Source organism: Chiloscyllium plagiosum, unplaced genomic scaffold (assembly GCF_037043375.1).
Source record: "Chiloscyllium plagiosum isolate Xiang-an unplaced genomic scaffold, Cpla_swu_hap1 HiC_scaffold_31, whole genome shotgun sequence".
Classification (NCBI taxonomy): Eukaryota; Metazoa; Chordata; class Chondrichthyes; order Orectolobiformes; family Hemiscylliidae; genus Chiloscyllium; species Chiloscyllium plagiosum.
The window spans coordinates 901,756-920,325 of record NW_028270169.1 but is presented as its reverse complement, the minus strand read 5'-3'; the positions used below and the strand labels follow the sequence as shown (position 1 = coordinate 920,325).

At 42.3% G+C, this 18,570-nt stretch overlaps 1 protein-coding gene across 15 annotated transcripts in view; it reads right to left on the bottom strand.

Moving 5' to 3' along the window:
* The window catches only part of ncor1 (nuclear receptor corepressor 1), a 411,320-nt gene that overhangs the window by 387,333 nt on the left and 5,417 nt on the right, over positions 1–18,570 (bottom strand). For all 15 annotated transcript variants that reach the window (XM_087977100.1, XM_087977101.1, XM_087977099.1 and 12 more), the window contains exon 2: positions 17,770–17,886. The gene's annotated coding sequence lies outside the window, so the exon portion shown is untranslated. The remainder of the gene's footprint in view (positions 1–17,769; positions 17,887–18,570) is intronic.

Sequence of the window (18,570 nt, the reverse complement as noted above, 5' to 3'; positions counted from 1 at the left end):
TTAAATCAATGGGAAGCAGGAGTGTAACCTAGCACACGGGAAGATGGTTGGGGATGTTGGGAAGCCAATCACTTCAACACCAGGAGATTACTGCAAGAATTACATCGCTGATTTCTTCCGTTTTCTCTAACCAAAATGAGGAAATTTTAATTGGGCAAGTTAAACATTCATTGAATTATGAATATGTAGGGCTCATGTATTTCTGAAAAGAAAATGGAGCTTTGGTCCCTCAGAGGGTGAAATTGGGGATGTAATGGGAAACAAGATGGTGGAAGTGTTGAAAGTATGGCACTTTCACTTTAACTACTTAAAATACATTTACGAATATCTGAAAATCAAGCAATAAAAAATGCACTAAAGGACTGAAAGCAATCATTGGGGGAAAGTACTAAAGCTAAAACAAGATAGTGCAAATGTCGACGTCAAAAATAATAAATTTTGAGGAAACTTGGCAGGTCCGGCAACAACTGTATAAACACTAAGTCCAATTGGACCCTTCTTTGGAACTCAGTTTGAGCTATTAAATATATTTAATGCTGATTTAGACAGCCTTTTGATCAATAAGGGAGTTGAGGGTTATGGAAGGTCAACACGAAAGTACAATTGAGTCCAGCTGGATGAATGGATTGAACAGTCAATTCCTGCTCCCAAGGAAAAAGTGAGGACTGTAGATGCTGGAGTTCAGGGTCGACAGTGTCATGCTGGATAAGCATGGTAGGTCACGCAGCAGCCGAGGAGCAGAAGAATCGACATTTCGCTGCAGGGCTCTTGGCTGAAACGGCAATTTTCCTGCTCCTCGGATGCTGCCTGACCTGCTGTGCTTTTCTAGCGCTACACTCTCAACTCTGAATCCTGCTCCCAAGTCTTGTGTTCTGACTAAATATTAATCAAAATGCAAGGTAGGACTCCCCTGCTCTTCTTCAAATGGGATCATTTTACATTCACCTTAAGCAGCATACAGAAGTTTTTTTTAAAACATGCCCAACATTCCAGAACCTGCCACTACACTGAAGTGTCAATATAGATTACACATGCTAGTGTCAGGAACTAAGTTTTTCAAAGCCAACAGCACAATAACCAACAGCTTCGAAATAAGTGTTCTGTAAATTCTGTTCACCCTGTCCTAACAGTCTGATTTGACTAACGAAACAGTAACTCTATAATAAAATTGCAACTACTTTTAATTCAGATAAATTGCAACAGCTATGAAAAATTAACTGAAGGGTGTAGCTTGTAAAACCCCAAAATCACATGTTAGGTTAGAAATCTGCAAGGTTGTTAGAACTCAGTGTTTGAGCTTTCAGATTTTGGAAAATTCATATTGGCTGACTTAGAAAGGGCACATCAAATTGTCTTCATAGTCCACAGGAAAGAAACTGTACAAAGTCAGTTATGCAGAAAGTTAGTGTTGAGTTGGAGAGGCAATTTCTCAAAACTTTTACAGACAGTAATGGGGAAAAGGTTAAACACACAGCAAAACAGTTTCAAGACCATGAAACAAAACAAGAAATTGCTGGATAAACTTAGTAGGGCTGGCAGCATCTGTGGGAAGACAGCAGAGTTGACATTTTGAATCTGGTAAAACAACTAGGAAAAATTGGTATTTATAGTGAAGATGAGGCTGGGAGGAGAGATGGAGATGGAGCCCAGATAGAGAGAGAGAAACAGGTAGATAAACAAACGGTTTGTGAATGGCAGGCCAGGATACAACTGAGGCTGAATAAGCTATAATGAAAGCGGAGGGTTACAGAGAATAGGTAGTCTATGCTGAAAGCAAACCATGTCATAACAAGACTGTGTGTGGGAGGCTTCAGAAAGATCATAAAAGATGGAATCAGGCTCAAAGATGATTAAACTTCATCTTGAATCTCAGAGGCTTGTTCTAATCTTAGTTGGACCCTTCCCCATATTCTTTCTTCGATACATCAGTGACATCATCCATACTGCTTCCCTCTCATATTGTGACCTGAAAAAGATTTATCAATTTCGCTTCCAATTTCCACCATGTCTACAAGTTCATTTTAGCCATGTCTGGCCTATTTCCCGCACTTCTGCCCTGACCCTGTCTGTTCTCTCCCACAATGATGAAGGTATCTCACTTACTACCCAACCAGCATCTGCATCCAAAGCACTGTATACCACCACTTTCATAACCTCCACCAGCATGCCAGGCTGAAAACATATTCCCCTCCCTTCGGTGGTCAGCATTCCACAGGATCCATTTCCACCACAGCATTTTAGTCCGCTCCTCCTCCATGTCCCTACAGGCAATGCGGTCACAGAAGGTGTAAAACCAGCCCGTTTATCTCCTCACCATCCAAGGCCTCAGACATATCTTCCAGGTGAAGCAGCAATGTACCAGCATTTAGTCATAGAGATGTACAGCATGAAAACAGGTCATTTGGTCCAACTCGTCCATGTCATAGAACATAGAACAATACAGCACAGAACAGGCCCTTCGGCCCACGATGTTGTGCCGAACGTATAACCTAGATTAAGTACCCATCCATGTACCTATCCAAATGCCGCTTAAAGGTCGCCAATGATTCCGACTCTACCACTCCCACGGGCAGCGCATTCCATGCCCCCACCACTCTCTGGTAAAGAACCCACCCCTGACATCTCCCCTATACCTTCCACCCTTCACCTTAAATTTATGTCCCCTTGTAACACTCTGTTGTACCCGGGGAAAAAGTTTCTGACTGTCTACTCTATCTATTCCTCTGATCATCTTATAAACCTCTATCAAGTCACCCCTCATCCTTCGCCGTTCCAACGAGAAAAGGCCGAGAACTCTCAACCTATCCTCGTATGACTTCCTCTCCATTCCAGGCAACATCCTGGTAAATCTTCTCTGCACCCTCTCCAAAGCTTCCACATCTTTCCTAAAGTGAGGCGACCAGAACTGCACACAGTACTCCAACTGTGGCCTAACCAAAGTCCTGTACAGCTGCAGACATCCTAAATAAATCTAGTCCCATTTGCCAGCATTTGGCCCATAGCTCTCCAAACTGCTCCTATTCATGTTCCCATCCAAATGTCTCTTAAGTGCTGTAATTATACCAGCCTCCACTACTTCTTCTGGCACCTCACTCCATACACGCAAAACCTTCTGCGTGAAAAACTTGCCTCTAAGGTCCCTTTTAAATCTTTCACCTCTCACCCTCAACCTATGCGCTCCAGTTTTGGTCTCCCCTCCTCTAACCCTACCCATGGCTCTCATGATTTTATAAACCTCTGTCAGGTTACCCTTCAGTCTCCGATGCTCCAGGGAAAATAGCCCCAGACTATCAAGCCTCCACCTATTGCTCAAACTCTCCAATCCTGCCAAAATCCTTGTAAATCTTTTCTGAACCCTTTCAAGTTTCACAATATCCGTCCAGAGAGACCAGAATTGAATGCAACATTCCAAAAGTGGCCTAACCAATGTCATATACAGCTGCAACATGACCTTCCAACTCATATACTCAATGCACTGACCAATACAGGTAAGCATACCAATCACCTTCTTCATTATCCTATCTACTTGTGAGTCCACTGTCAACAAACTACTCACCTGCAATCCAAGGTCACATTGTTCAGCAACACTCCCCAGAACCTTATCATTAATAGCCAGAGTCATAGAGCCCTCAGCACGGAGACAAGCCCTTTTTAGTGTCATCTGCAAACTTACTAATCATGCCTTGTACATTCTCATCCAAATCATTGACATAGATAAACAGCAATAGGCCCAGCACCAATCCCTGAAGTACACCACTAGTCACAGGCTTCCAGTCTGACAAGCATTCTTCCCTAATACCCTCTGCTTCCTACCATCAAGCCAACTGTGTATCCAGTTTGCGAGATCTCCCTGGATTCTATGCAATCTAACCTTCCAGAGCAGCCTACCATGTGGAATCTTATCAAAGGCCTTACTGAAATCCATACCACCCCGCCCTCATCATCCTTCCTGATCACTTCAAAAGAACTCTAACAAATTTGTGAGGCACGATCTTGCTAGTGCACGAAGCAATGCTGACTACTCCTAATCAAAGTTGATAGTGTGCTGCTGCAAAGCACAGCAGGTCAGGCACTATCCAAGGAGTAGGAGAATTGACGTTTCAGGCAAAAGAATGAAGAAGGGCTTTTGCTCGAAACGTCAATTCTCTTGCTCCTCGGAGGCTGCCTGCTGTGCTTTTCCAGCATCCCACTCACGACTGTGATCTCCAGCATCTGCAGAACTCACGTTTGCCTACTCCTAATCAAACACTGTCTGTCCAAATACATGTGCATCTCATCACTCAGAATCTTCTCAAGTAACTTACCACAAATTAAAGGTGTACAGTTTCTAGGTTTTTCTTTGCAGCCCTTCTTGAATAAGGGCACAACATTCGCTACCCTCCAGGCTTCCGGGACCTCACCCATGGCTAATGATGATGCAAAAATATCAACCAGGGCCCCCACAATTTGTTCTCTAGCCTATTGCAGTGTTCTTGGTTATATCTGGTCAAGACCAGGAGATTAGATTAGATTACATTACATTACATTACATTACATTACCAGTGTGGAAACAGGCCCTTCGGCCCAACAAGTCCACACCGACCCGCTGAAGCGTAACCCACCCATACCTCTACATTTACCCCTTACCTAACACTACGGGCAATTTAGCACGGCCAATTCACCTGACCTGCACATCTTTGGACTGTGGGAGGAAACCGGAGCACCTGGAGGAAACCCACGCAGACACGGGGAGAACGTGCAAACTCCACACAGTCAGTCGCCTGAGGCGGGAATTGAACCCGGGTCTCTGGCGCTGTGAGGCAGCAGTGCTAACCACTGTGCCACCGTGCCGCCCACATCTATCCATCTTCATACACTCTATACATCCAACACCTCCTCTGCTGCAATATGGACTGTCCCTAAGATATCTTTACTATCTAAAGTCTTCATGTCTTTCTCCATGGTAAACATAGGAAAAATATTCATTGAGAACCTCACCCATCTCCTGCGGTTCCACACATCCATGTCCACTTTGGTCCTTTAGGGGTCCTATTCTCTCTCTAATTATTCCTTTAATATACTTAAAGAATCTCCTTGCATCACCTTAATCTTCTCAGCTAAGGCTATCGTGTGCCCACTTTACACCCTCCTGATTTCCTTCTTCAGTAAACTCCTGAATCTCCTCTATACCTTCAGAGATTCCCTTGATCCCAGCTGCCTGTACATGAACCATGCTTCCTCCTGTTGTCTGGTCAAAACCTCAGCATCTGGTCATCTAGTCATCCAGGGCTCCATTTTCCTGCCAATCTTGCGCATCACCCTCACAGGAATATTTAAACCTTGAACTCTAGTTATCTCACTTGCTGGAAGACCCTTCACCTAAAAACTACTCCAATCAACCCCTGCAAGCTTCTGTTTAATCCCACCAAAATTCACCTAGCCCCAGTTTAGAACTTGAACCTGAAAAAAAAAATCGACATTTCGGGCAAAAGCCCTTCATCAGGAATCCTCTATTCCAGATTGGAGGGCTTTTGCCCAAAACGTCAGTTTTTCTGCTCCTTGGATGCCTCCTGACCTGCTGACTCTAATTCAGACTCTGGTTTCCAGCATGTGCAGTCCCCGTTTTTACCTTGAACCTGTGGACCAGTTTTATCCCTTTCCATAACGATCTCAAAATTAATCAAATTGTGTTCACTGGTCCCAAAGTGCTACTCCACTGTCACCTCAGTCACCTGCTCTACCCTATTTCCCAACAGTAGGTTCAATTTTGCCCCTTCCTGAGTAGGGCCCTCTATGTACTGCTTGAGGAAACGTTCCTGAACACAGTTAAATTCCACCCAATTTAAGCCTTTAATGCTCTGGCAGTCCCAGTCTATGTTAGGAAAATTAAAACCCCTACTATGACAACCCCCACTTCGACTTGCTCTTGCAAGTCTCCCTGCATATTTGTTCTTCTAATTCCTGTTGTCTATTTGGGGGCGTATCGTACACCCCCATTAACGTCACCATTCCCTTCTTATTTCTTATTAAATGTCTAAGTCCTGCCTTGAATTGCCTTTCCAAAATGCAGAACCTCACATTTAACCAAATTAAACTTCATCTGCCATTCCTCGGTCCACAAGTTCATCCGCATTCAATATAGTGTGTTATACTGGCTGCTCATAGTTTGGTCTCCCCTACATTGGCAAGAGTCAAAACACAGACTGGGTAATCGCTTTGCAGAACACATGGTTTATCAATAAAAGTGACCCAGAGCTTCCAGTTGCTGTCAGATCAACACAACACTATGTTCCCTTGTCAACATTTGTCGCAGACCAACTGCTGTGTTCCAGCAAATCTCAGCACTAGCTCAAAGAGCAGCAACTCATCTTCATCTTGGTGACCCTGCAGTCTCTGGAATTCAGCATGAGGTTCAATAACTTTAACGCCCGATTTCATCTTTTTATGATCTGACCCATTCCCCCCCACCATCAACATCCAGCACTGTTATGGTATGGGTTGCTTTTAGCACAAATAACCCATTTTCACCCACTCTCAGGCTATTACCACATTGTTTGGATTGCTTTCAGCACATATTACCTAATCTCTGCTACCCTCGGCTCTTGTTACCACTTATTCACCTTCTCTTCTGTCCGGACCTCTCATCAATAAACCATGTGTTTACCTTTCCCAACACCTCACCTCCAGCATAAATACCAGATTTCCTAGCTGCTATCATTTCTGATAAAGAGTCACCAGATTCGAAATATTAACTCTGCTTTCCTCCACACTTGCCACTAGACTTGCTGAGTTTTGCCAGCTATGTCTGTTTTTGTTTCAAATCTCTAGCACCTGCAGTTCATAGCTTTATTTTTGCTTCAAAACTGTGCTTTTTTTTATATTTAAATGTGTTGGTTTGATTTTCTTTGTAAAATGAACTTCTGTTTAGTTGTTAATGAAAATTTACAGACTGGTTGAATATGTCTCAATATCCAAGCATCATGTTATCACCACTAACTACAGAGGTATCTTGATTATGCGAATATCAATTATCCGGGTATTGGATTATCCGAGGGAGATCTCGAGGTCCTGATGGAAACATTACATCAAAGAGGTGTTTCCAATACTGATCGTGCCTTTTGTTTACAATGATTAAAAACGAACATGGCTTACTGAAAAGCTGCCAGTAACAGTCCTGGACATCAATTGGAGTCCAGGCACAATTTCCAAATTGGAGTCCAGACACTGACTTCCTGTCCTCTCTATCTCTCTCCACACAACACTTTCCCTGGAGTTTCACAGGCATGTACCCTGAACCCCCCTTCTACAGATAATCTCTCAGATGTTGTCCTGTACAGGGCAAAGGTGGAACCTGTCAAAAAGTTGAAGTTTGTGTGTGTGTGTGTGTTTTTTTCGGGGGGTGGGTAAGGGGCAGGGTTGGGGGGGTTTTGGACAGGGAGGCAGAGTCTCGCACACAGCGTGCTGCTGCCTAGTCTCCTGAACGGGCAGCATTCTTAGCAAGTGCTCGCTATATCAATCCCTTTGAAGTGATTTGGCGGGGGGGGACTTCATCAGTACTACAGGTCCCTTCCACAAACAAAAAAATTTGTCTGCTCAGAAACAAACCCAGAGAGAGGGACCAAGGCAGGCAGAGCAAGGAAAAAGGAAACTTCAGAAAACTCCGAGCCCCACAGAAGAGGCATTGATTCAATTAACTGAATAATCAATTATCCAAACGAAATACTGTTTGCCCATCTCATTCGAATAATCGAGGTTCCTTGGTATACAAAAGAAAGCAAACAATCTATTAAGCCAGTTTTCATTCTAGAATCTAACTAGAAGTACCACGAGGTGGGATTCAGACAGGGGGACTTTTGACCAGAAGATTGTAAAACTGCCAATGTGAATACTCATATTCAAAAAAAAGAGGAGGCAGAAAGGGGCCAACTATAGGCCAGTCAGGCTACTATCTATTGTTGGAAAGTACTGGAATCAATTAAGGAAGTAACAGCAATATATTTGGAAAATCATAATCTAATCAAGCAGAGTCAGAATGGCTTTATGAAACAAATTGTGACTGACCAATTTATTAAGAGTTTTTCAAGGAAGTCTCAACCAGAATGGATGGACGAGAACTGGTAGATGCGTTGAATTTGGACTTCCAGAAGGCACTTTAACAAAATACCTCACTAAAAGGTTAAATCATAAGATAAGAAACCATATGGCACCAGGTTGTAAAGCCAATGGGTTTATTTGAAAACACTAGCTTTCAGAGCGATCTTCCTTCATCAAGTGATAATGAGAGATGAAGAACTTGGACTCAATTTATAAGGGAAAGGTCAAAGGGTCATACAACTCACGGGAACAAACTGAAAACACCTAAGATAGCTCTTAAATTTTTAATCAGTTAGAATGGAGATGATGAAAGATTTCAGATTGGTGACCTGTGGGGTTCCACATGGATGAGGATTGGGACTGTAAGTATTTACAATATATATTAATGACTTGCAGGAAGAAATGCATTGCAGCTAAATATACAGATGACAAAAATAAATGGAAAGGCAGATTGTGAGGGGGAATACAGTTTTCTGAGAGATATTGATAGGTTAAGTAATGGAATATTGGCCGTTTTATTTCAAGGGGTTCTGAATATAGAAGTAGGGAGGTTTTACTGCAATTGTACATGGTGCTGGTGAGACCACGTCTGGTGCACTGAGCAGTTTATGTCCCCTTACTTCAGCAAAGATATAACTTCATTGTAGGCCACTCAAAGAAGAATCAGACAGATGATTCCTGCTATGGAGGAATTGTCTTTAAGAGCAAAGGTAAACAGGTCAGAATTCTACTCACTGAGGTTTAAAAGAATGAGAGATGATCTCATTGAATCATTTAGGATTTTTCAGGCACTTCACGGAGTGAATGTTGAGAGGTTGCTTCCTCTCATTGGAGAATCTACGACCAACAGACAAACACTTAAAATCAATTTAAGATTGAGATGAGGGATAAGTGACTTTGGAACTTCTTGCAACAGAGAGCTATGCAGGCAAAGTCCATCTGCATACTTAAGGCTGAGATAGGCAAATTTCTGATCAGTTAGGGAAGCAAGGGTTATGGGGAAAACACAGGAATTAGAACTCAACAGCAACCTGGAAATAATAGTTGTATGTAAGGTTATATTTACACATGTTGTTTTTACTTGATTGTGCACTCAGTTTGTTTACTTTGTTGTGAATGCCGTATGCTTTCAATTAGAACCTTTACTTCTGTCTTTTTGTTATCATGGTGTTGATTGTTGGAGTATTCTTAGTTTTCTTTCTCTTCATCCCTTCCTGTCATTCTCTGACCCTCATTTCCTGTGTACTATTGTCCTCTGACTTTCTCTCCACTATGATCACCCACATTTTTGCACATTTGATCCCTTGCCAACACTATCTAGTTTAATTCTCTCCACTTTTCTATCTATGTGGTTCACAAGAACACTGGCCCCAGTGCAGGTCAGGTGTAAACCATCTCAATGGTACAGCCCTCACTCTTCCCAGTAGTGGTGATACTTGGCCACTAACCAAAACCCAACTTCTCCCACACCAGTTTTTCAGCCACCAAGTAATTTCTATAATTTACTGTACCCTATATCAATCAGCACATAGCTGAGGTTTAGTCATTTTACAGTTCACATCCCAATTCATTGGGCCTGTGTTTCTGCTACCCATTTTAATAATACTATATTTCTCATTATGGCAGTGAGACAACTTTGTAATTTTCAATTTGAAATGCTTTGCCCTCGGCTGTGTCTGACATGGAATGTATATTATAAATATTAAGCACATTACAATTTTTAATCGAGGAGCCGAGAAGTGGACATGCTGTAAGATTTTAAAATTAAACTCTTTGTAACATACTTCTACAAATTTTATGAAGAAAGAATATTTTTGGACAAAAAGTGATGTTGTCTTTGCAAGAGTCTCAATAGTCAATATAATTATGATCAAAAAAGCTATACTTAGTTCTATCTGCACTTTACATGACAACCCAGCCAAATATATCTCATCATGCATTCCAGTCATTGCATAAACTCCTGTCAAGCCAAGTCAATACAACACTAATTCATTGCTAGATTACCATCTTTGGAGCCTTGCTGGATAGATGACAGCAATGTAGGATGCTGATGTTAAGCACTGCTGTTGCGATCACATTGAACTTTCATTTTACTTTTCCAGAATTTGCAGTATACTGGTAATTCCTAGATTTAAAAAAAAAGTTCCAGTGCGGTTTTAGATTAGATTAGATTACTACAGTCTGGAAACAAGCCTTTCGGCCCAACAAGTCCACACTGACCCTCCGAAGAGTAACCCACCCAGTCCCATTCCCCTATATTTACCCCTGACTAATGTACCTAACACTATGGGCAATTTAGCGTGGCCAATTCACCTGACCTGCACATCTTTGGATTGTGGGAGGAAACCGGAGCACCCAGAGGAAACCCACACAGACACTGGGAGAATGTGCAAACTCCACACAAACAGTCGCCCGAGGTGGAATCAAACCTGGGACCCTGGTGCTATGAGGCAACAGTGCTAACCACTGAGCAACCATGCCGCCCCTTAGTCCTCCTAGTTACTCAACGGTAGCATCAAGAATGGCAAAAACAGCAAAGCATAGGAATTTAAATTGTTCAGTCAATCAATGGATGTCAATTCTGTCCTCTGGGCCCACCATCTTAACTATCTTGATCCATTTAGATATAAAACCAAAGTCAAACAGTTTACAACTTTCAAGGGGTAGAAGATTACACCAGATGTCTCTCTTACACTAACTTACAATGCACTGGCAAAGACCGAGGAGTAGGTACTCAAATAAACAGAACACTGTACATAAAAACTCAAAAGGTTGATTGGGAAAATGAATGTAAAAGAGTAAATCTAGAACAAAAGCTCTTGCATCTACAGACAACGAACCACAAATTACTCCACATAGCATCAAACCCGACACATCAATTTATCTCAGCCTCTACAGCCTATTGCAACCAAGGAGTCTATAATGTCCTGTACCCAGACTGTAATGAGGTTCTCACATAGCCTGCATAATGATTGTAAAAAGAATGTTACAACTAAAAATCAATGTCTTACATGTATGATTTTTTTCACAATTTACAGAGAAGTTGAATAGTAATTATACTGAAAAAAGATACATATTGAACATAGAAAGTTACAGCGCAGTACAGGCCTTAGTGAGTTTTCGGGAGATTTGTGACTCAGGTTGAGGTTCTGGATGTAGGTTTGCTCGCTGAGCTGGAAGGTACATTTCCAGACTTTTCGTCACCATACTAGGTAACATCTTCAGTGGGCCTCAGGCAAAGCACTGCTGATTATTCCTGCTTTCTATTTATATGTTTGGGTGTCTTTGGGTTGGTGATGTCATTTCCTGTGGTGATGTCAGTTCTTGTGCTGAAGTCACTTCCAGTTCTTTTTCTCAGGGGGTGGTAGATGGGGGTCTAACTCTGTGTGTTTGTTGATAGAGTTCCAGTCGGAATGCCATGCTTCTAGGAATTCTCGTGCGTGTCTCTGTTTGGCTTGGTTTCGGACAGATGTGTTGTCCCAGTCGAAGTGGTGTCCTTCCTTATTTGTATGTAAGGATACTAGGGAGAGAGGGTTATGTCGTTTTGTGGCTAGTTGATGTTCATGTATCCTGGTGGCTAGTTTTCTGCCTGTTTGTCCAATGCAGTGTTTGATACAGTCCTTGCACGGTATTTTGAAAATGACATGAGTTTTGCTTGTTGTTTGTACAGGGCCTTTCAAGTTCATTAGCTGCTGTTTTAGTGTGTTAGTGGGTTTGTGGGCTACCATGATGCCAAGGCTTTTCGGAAAGGACAGCTAGACTACTCAGACCCTTTAGCATCATGGTAGCCCACAAACCCACCAACACACTAAAACAGCAGCTAATGAACTTGAAAGACCCTGTACAGACAAGCAAAACTAATGTCATTTTCATTAAATGAAGAATGTGAATGCATTGAAGAAAGTGCAGATGCAATTTAACAAATTGGCACCAGGAATGAGCAACTTCAATTACAAGAGGACTGCAGAAATGGACTCTTTTTTTTGGAGAGAAGGTGGCTAAGAGATCAGATAATCATGAACGGGTTGGATAAAACAGATGGACAGAACTGGTCCCATTAGTAAAGGAAACAAGATTAAGAGGGGACAGATTTAAAATTATTTTCAAATGAAGCAAGTGCAAAACTATTTTCATGTGACAAGCAGTTAGGATATAGAATGTTTACCTGGAAGTGTGGTGGAGGCAGGTTCAACTGAGGCATTCAAGAGAGTATTGCACAATGGTTTGGATAAAAATAAAAAGGATATGGGGAAATAGCTGGAGAGTAGCACTGGATAATGATGCTCATTTAAAGAAACAGATGCAGACACGTCCAACAAAATAGCCGCCTCTGCACCTAGGTCTTGTGATTGTGTGAAAACACTCCAAGCACAAGAAGTTGTTTTTGGCTGTTGGATGCCCTTTATTTTAGTTCTAGGGCAACACTGTTGGAGTTGCTTTGTATGATACTTCTCAGAAATGGGGATATTTGCTGATTATTACACAACATTCAGTAACATTTGCATATGGTATGCTTGATTTGGAGATACCGATATTGGACTGGGATGGACAAAGTTAAAAATCACAAAACAAGGTTATAGTCCAACAGGATTATTTGGAAGCACTAACTTTCGGAGCGCTGATCCACAACCACCTGATGAAGGAGCAGTGCACAGAAAGCTAGTGCTTCCAAGTAAACCTGTTGGACTATAACCCGGTGTCATGTGATTTTTAACATCATATAACAAGGCACAAGTCGCACATATGACAGCAAGCCCTGGTCAACCTTCAGGCTTGGACTGGTAAGTAACATTCAAGCCACACTAATGTCTAGCAATGATCAGCTCTAACAAACGAAAAATTGAACTATCTTCCCCTGACATTGCATCATGAGATCAGATTAGATTAGATTACCTACAGTATGGAAACAGGCCTTTCAGCCCAACAAGTCCATGCTGAGCCTCCGAAGAGTAACCCACCCAGACCTATTCCTCATATGTACCCTTGACTAATGCACCTAACACTATGGGCAATTTAGTATGGCCAATTCGCCTAACCTGCACATTGGAAGAGGACATTTTTGTTCCAAAACCATGTACTCTGTAAAACCTCAAACAAGTCTGAACAAACCTGAAGGCACTAATGGAACTCTCTAGTGTCACATGATTCATCTCTTAAACGGTGACTTTCAAACATAACATACACTAACTCTAATAATAAAACCAACTACCTAGTAGGATAAGGGCAACAAGATTAGATTCCCCTACAGTGTGGAAACAGGCCCTTTGGCCCAACAAGAGTAACCCACCCAGACCAATTTCCCTCCGACTAACGCAACTAACACTATGAGCAATTTAGCATGGCCAGTTCGAGTGACCTGCACATCTTTGGACTGTGGAAGGAAACCGGAGCACCCAGAGGAAACCCACGCAGACACGGGGAGAATGTGCAAACTCCCAAGGCTGGAATCATTCCTCAGTCCCTGGCGCTGTGAGGCAACAGTGCTAACCACTGAGCCACCGTGCCACAAATACATGGAAGCACCACCACCTGCAAGTTCCCATCTGCATCACAGCATCCTGACTTGGAACTGTATTAGGAGATAGTGAGGACTGCATTACTTCACCATTTCTGGGTCACAATCCTGGAACACCCTTCCTAATAGCAATGCACTGTCTTTAAATTCCGTGGAACGCAGCAAATCAAAGCAGCAGTTCACCGGCATCTTCTCAAAAGCAATTAGGGAAGGGGAAACAATGTTGGCGCAGCCAGTGATACCTTACCTAAAAAAAGTATAAATGTACAGATAAATAAGACTAAAAATATAGGAAAAACAGAAAAAAAATCATTTGAGCAGTGGATTAGACAAACAGGTGAATAAAGAACCCTGAAATGGGCAATCAGAAACAGCCTGAATCATTGCAGTTGAAAGTGGCTGTATTGCATACTTTGTCATTTCTAGTTTAAATTAAACAGCTTCAAAGTAAGCTTAAGGGATGGGGGGCAGTTCAGTTGTATGGAATACTATCTTGTGCCACGTGGGAACGTAGATGCTTTCTGTGGTCTATTTCCAACAGCGGGGACTATTTCCAACTTGATCAATTTTAGCTCAAGATTCTGGAACTCAAGCAGCAGCAGCTGAATGCTGTGATGCATTCACAAAGTTGGAAATTATGGGATAGCATGTTGAATAAAGAGCTCACTCTGCAGATTAAGACCAAGGAAGCGGAGGGAATATCAGTGACCAATACGTAGTCTGCGTAGACCAAGCAGTTAGTGTAAGAGCCTCGTGAGGTTCTATGATTTACTAATCATTTTTATATTTTGGTTACTGGTGAGGGAGATCATTCATCAGAGGAAGGTAGGGAGGGCTGAGCTTCTGGTACTGTCATTTGCTCAGCGACACAGGTGGTTGTGGGTCAGGCAAGTATTGGGGCCAAGAATAGTAGATGATTCGAGAGTATGGGAACAGGCAGATTTTTCTGTGGTTGCACATGACTCCAGGTTGGTGTGCTGCCTCCCTGGTGCTAAGGTCAAGAATATCACCAAGTGGCTGTCGAATATCCTTTTCCGGGAGAGCGAAAAGCAGGACTTTTTCCGCAGTGATCTGAGGATTGCTCCCAGTACCACGACCTAATAAATGTAGTAATAAGAAAATTGAGCAAATCAATTACATTGCTGAAATTAAAACCATGCAGGAGTTACAGCTGGAGCTTCTGGATATTGAAATCAGTTCTGCATCAGGGAGGATTTGTACAAGGAGGACGGATTACACTTTTTAAAAAATTCATTCACAGGATTTTGTGCATCGCTGGCTTGCTCTGCATTTATTGCACATGGTTAATTGCACACAGGGCAGTTAAGAATCAACTACATGGGTGTGGAGTCACATGTAGGCAAGACCAGATAAGAATGGCAGTTTCCTTCCCTAAAGGACATTAGGGAAACACATGGGTTTTTCCAACAATTGACAATGGATTCACGATCATCATGAGATTCTTACTTATTGAATTCAAATTCAACTATCTGCAGTAGCAGGTTTCGAATCCACATCCCCAGAATATAACCTGGTTCTGTGGATTAATAGTCTAGTGCTAATACTGTTAAGACATCACCTCCCAGCACCTTAGCAAGATTGTGACTTATATTCTCACAAGATTTGTTAGTGCTGTTGTTACCATTTAAACTGGCTGCTGGGATCCGAAGATGGAAAGCAAATACAATCAGAAAGCTGGTATGGAAAATAAATATATTGAACACAATATTTGTAAGAAGACAAGAATTTCTGGCATTAGAGTCGCAGAGTCCTACAACACGGAGACAGGCCCTCTGGCCCAAACTGGTCCATGCCAACCAAAATGTACATCCACACTAACCCCTGTCCCTGCACTTGGCCCATATCATTCTAAACTTTTCCCATCCATGTATTTGTCCAAATGCCTTTTGAATGTTGTTAATGTACTAGTCTCAACCACTTCAGACGGAAGCTCATTCCATTTGCATACCATCCTCTGTGTAAAAAACGTTGCCCCTCAGATTCCCATTTAGATTTCCCCTCCAACCTTAAACTGATGGCCTTTAGTCCTTGATTCCCCTCCATAGTAAACACAGAGGAGAAATATTCATTGAGAATCTCGCCTTTCTCCTGAAGTTCCACACGTACATGTCCACTTTGGTCCTAGAGTTATTCTCTAGTTATTCTTTTTCCTTTTGTATACTCTTTGGATTCACCTTCATCTTCTCAGCTAAGGCTATTTCATGCCTCCTTTTCACCCTTCTGATTTCCTTCTCCTTGCCTTTTCAGCTTCTCCCTACAGCAGAAAACCTCCAACCTGGCAACATGCTTGTAATTGTTTGCTACACTCTAAGTTTAAGAACATCTTTTCTACAGCAGGGAGACCAGAATTGAATGCAGTATTCAAAAGGTGGCCTAACCAACGTCCTGTACATCCACAACATGATGTTCCAACTCCTGTACTCAATGCAATGACCGATAAAGGCAAGCGTACCAAATGCCTTCTTCACTACCCTGTCTACCTGTGATTCCACCTTCAGGGAACTAGAATCTGCACCCCAAGGTGTCTTTGCTCCCAAGTACCTTACCATTAAGTGTGTAAGTCCTGCACTGATTCACCTTACCAAAATGCAATACCTCACATTTATCTAAATTAAACTTCATCTGCCTCTCCTTAGCCCATCAGATCAAGGTCCCCTTGTACGCTGAAATAACCTTCCTCATTGTCCACTGCACCACCAATTTTGGTGTGATCTGCAAACTTACTAATCTTTCTCCTATATTCACATTCAAATCATTTGTACAAATGACAAAAAGCAGTGGACTCTGCAAAATCTTTGCGGCACACTGCTGGTCATAGGCCTTCAATCCAGAAAACAACTCTCCACCACCATCTTTTGTCTTCTACAATCAAGCCAATTTTGTATCTAATTCCTCATTCTCAAGGCTGAGTCCATTCTCCTTTTAAAATCATTTATGAAATCAACATCTATTAGCTTTTGTAGCAGAACATTCCAGACTCCAACAACTCTGAATGGAAACATTCCACATACTCCCTCTAGATCATTTGCCAGTTGTTTTAAATCTATAATCTCCGATTGTGAGCCCACTCCCAGAACAATGCAAACATATCCTGAGAAACTATGAGGTCTCTTCCACAGATTGGACAAGAACATCCTGTTCCAACACTCCTCATAACTGAAATCCCTCATTTATTGCAACTTCCTCGAAACCCTGTTTCGCATTTCTTACCTAAATTCGCTGGCATAGAAATATCCATCATACATCTGCTTTGGCCTAACCAGCAATTTATAAAGTTCTAACATGAGCTCTTTTTATATTCTCTGCTTCTATTTGTAAACTAAAGTAACCACTGCACTTTGTATCAAATTAGCTTGCCACCTTTAACAAGATTTTTGTACATCAATACCAAGGTCTCTCTGCTCTCCTACAGTTTTCAAAATAATGACATTTACTGATTCCCAAATGACAGTCACACTTTGCTCCATGGAAGTCAACCTATCCTCATTCTGCCTACCTCACAGTCTATTTATGTCATTTGAAGTCTACAACTATCCTCATCACTATTTGTTACCTAATTAAGTTTCTTAATATTTGTAAGCTTTGTGCTGCCACTCCGTAGGTTGGTCACAAAAAAAAACTGACAACAATGAACCAAAGAGTGACTTTTAAGGACCAATAAAAGCCAGTTCCTAATTCATTTCTTTTTAGGTCATAAGGATGGATCGCAGGCCCATTCAGCTCCTTGATTCAATAAAGCCAGAGCTAATTCCTGCCATTCCCCTCCAACTCGTTATAGTCATTCATGAGACATGGGCATCACTGCCAAGGCCAATGTTTATTGTCCATCCTAAATGCTCTCAAGGTATCCCACAGTGCCATTAGTTAAGTGGCTTCCAGAATTTTCACTCAAATCTTCTTGTCACCATATCTTTGTTCACCACTATTCCAAACAAACTTTTGCTTGAAACTTGAAGGTCTTCAGAACTGCATAGCTACAAAACACTCCAGGTGAAATTTCATCAGTCAGAATTACTCTTTAAAGGTACAGTAAACAGAATTCAGAGTTACATTCCTATATCTATACAAGGGCTTGCTGCAGCCAACACCAGTCCTGAGGTGTCTGAGATACAGCTAAGTTTTACTAGCTGCTGGCAGGAGGAATTTGTCTAGGTTATTACCTTGTGTGCTTTCAGCTGTAGATGAGATGATCAAATCAGCAAGGTCGCAGCTGCAATGGTAGTAATCTCGGGGCAGCACAATATGTCTCTTCAACTTCAGTCTGTTTTTTGTCAGCTCTGGAAGACAGAATTAAGAGCGTCATTGAGAGCAGCGCGAGCTGGGCGGAAGTGAGGTTGGAGCGCAGAGCTGGTCGGGAAGGTAAGTGATTGATATTTGAGTGGGTGTGTTCTATACCCCAGGCCCTACATAGTAGGGCCTCCCTCCCATCCTCCTCCTCTAACGTAACTTTAAAGTTCACAGGTAAGCTACTCAGTGTTCTTGCTTTGGTGACGAAGTGTAGAGTAATGGCAGCGCAGGCAGTGGAATGTTCCTCCTGCAGGATGTTTGAGGTAGGGGTGACCACCGATACTCCTGCCGACTTCATCTGCAGGAAATGCAGTCAGATTCTGCTCCTCACAGAACGAGTTAGGGAACTGGAACTGGAGTTGGAAGAACTGAGGATTATTCGAGAGGCTGAGAAGGTGATAGATAGAAGCTACAGGGACATAGTTACGCCAGAGAACAGAGGTAGCTGGGTAACAGTTAGAGGTGGGAAGGGAGGAAGCAGGCAGTGCAGGGATCCCCTGTAGTCTTTCCCCTGAACAATAGGTATACAGCTTTGGATACTGGTGGGGGGGGGGGGCAGCCTAGCAGGGGTAAGCTGCAGTGACCGGGTCTGTGGCGTGAGGTCTGGCTCTGAGACTCAGAAGGGAAAGGGGGTGAGGAGGAGAGCGCTAGTTATAGGAGACTCTCTAGTTAGA